This window comes from Lycium barbarum, chromosome 5 (assembly GCF_019175385.1).
Source record: "Lycium barbarum isolate Lr01 chromosome 5, ASM1917538v2, whole genome shotgun sequence".
In the NCBI taxonomy this organism is placed as follows: Eukaryota; Viridiplantae; Streptophyta; class Magnoliopsida; order Solanales; family Solanaceae; genus Lycium; species Lycium barbarum.
The window spans coordinates 14222591-14224757 of record NC_083341.1 but is presented as its reverse complement, the minus strand read 5'-3'; positions in this window follow the sequence as shown (position 1 = coordinate 14224757).

Genomic DNA, 2167 nt, shown 5'->3' with positions numbered 1-2167 from the left:
GTGTAAGGTCGGAATGAAAGATGTTAAGTTATGCCATATTATGTGTTTTGTAATGCTTGTTGTTGTTATTGATGTTGTTGTTGGGTTGCTGTGTTGATATATTAAGCCGAGCTAAGTCTCGGGGATGTCACATATATAGGGGAAATGCTGCCGAAATTTCGGTAGGCAATTATGTGATTGAGTATGGAATCTTAAAGGCTTGAATTGACAATTGGTAAACTTGACCATTTGTAGATTCTGGACGAAATTGGAAGTGAAGCTAAGCGAGTATAAGGCGCAATTGAGGTATGTAAAGCCTACCCCTTCATTCTTAGGCATGTTCTGAACATAATAGGCTCGGCCGCGAGCCTTAAATACGACTCCGTTCCTCGGAATTCGAGATGGAAATCCGCTCCAATTCCTTCAGTAAGATTGAATCCATTTTCTTATAACTTGTCTTCAAAGTGAGCCTTAAGTATGCAACCTTCCTAAACGGAGTCGGAATACTTCCAAATCATTATGGACGACCTCATAAGGTCTACTATCTGTAATTTGCGTACGCCTCCTCGGGTTGGTCCGAGGTGGGCCCACAAGGCCCCGACACTTTTTGTATGACCTAAATTGCCCTATTTCTATCCGTTTCTCACAGGCAACATCTGGACTATTATTCTGATCATGCTATGACTATTTTTTTATATAAATTTTACAAAATGGCTTTGACATCTGAAAATCTGATTCTGGTAATAATCCGTCGTGCCTTCCCAAGTAGGATATAGGCGCATATTATGAACGCTATCCGAATACTCTGATTTGACTCGCCATTTGGCCTACTTCAGTTTGATTGAGTCGGTATAACGATCTGTATGTATGTGGTTTCTCATTAATCTGTTCGTGGATGTCTTAAAGCTTCCTTTCACCGGATCCCGGGCCGGTTTATATCGTGCGGATGGGCCGCCGAGTCCCTTGTCGGGGGCCGGGTCCCATGTATGAATTCCGAAGTATGATGTGTCCGGTTCCGGGGTACTGTGGTATATGTCCGTCCCCGGCTACCGTGAATATGTTACGAAGTATGATGTGTCCGGTTTCCCGGCGTGTGATCTTTCCCCGGGGTTACCGTGGTTATGATGTGATGTGTTATGTGACGGAGATGTTCGAAGATATGAAATCTTCTGATATATGATATGTTGTGGCGCCAAAGACAGGAGTGGCGACCACGTTCCTGTGCCCTGTTCTGATTCTGTCTGTCCGTATGGATTGTGATTCTGCCCATCCGTCTGGACCATGATCCTGTCCGTCCGTTTGATTTATGGTTCTGTCCGCTATATTTATGTGCTTCCGGTTCAGACTATGATTATGTTTGTTATGTTTCTGCTTTACATACTCGGTACATTTTTCGTACTGACCCCCGGTTCTTCGGCGGCTGCGTTACATGCCCGCAGGTACAGACGCACCTGAAGATACGCCGCCAGTCTAGGGCTCAGATTCTGCTATTTTGAAGAGCTCCTTTGTTCCGGAGCGTGTACTTTTGGTATATATCTTCTGTCTTCTGTATATTCTGTATGTATGGCAACTCCGGGTACGGCGGGGCCCTGTCCCGTCATATGACTCTGTATGTCTGTTAGAGGCCTGTAGATATGTTTGTGGGTTAGGGTCTTTCTGTACGGATGTGTGTATATGTTGTGTTTGGGGCGACCCCATTCGCTGCGGCGGCCGGTCCGCATATGTTTATATATTGCTTTGTTGGCCGGTGTGGCCTTTGTTGGTATTTTCTGTGCGCAGGGTTATTTTGGATAGTATGTAAAACAAAGGAAACTCTGCCAAAACTTTTCTGGAAATTATCTAAATTTAAAATATAGCCTTGACGGCTTCTGCTTTATACTTGAATGCATTTGATAACAGTTGAGATAGCGTTGGATAGATGTGTTTGGGTGCCCAGATCGGGTACTAGTCACGGCCTACGGGGTTGGGTCGTGACAGTTTGACCATGACGGGTGCCCTGGAGATGGGAGAGAAGTTGAGGGCTATGGGAGCCTTGGAGAGTAGTGGGGAGGCGACCAACATGTGGGATAGGACAGCCAGTTGCATTAGGGAAGTAGCTAGAGAGGTGCTGGGGGTCTCGAAGGGTAGCCGTGGTCGGCATCGAGGGGACTGGTGGTGGAATGGAGGAGTTCAAGAGAAGGTGGAAGCA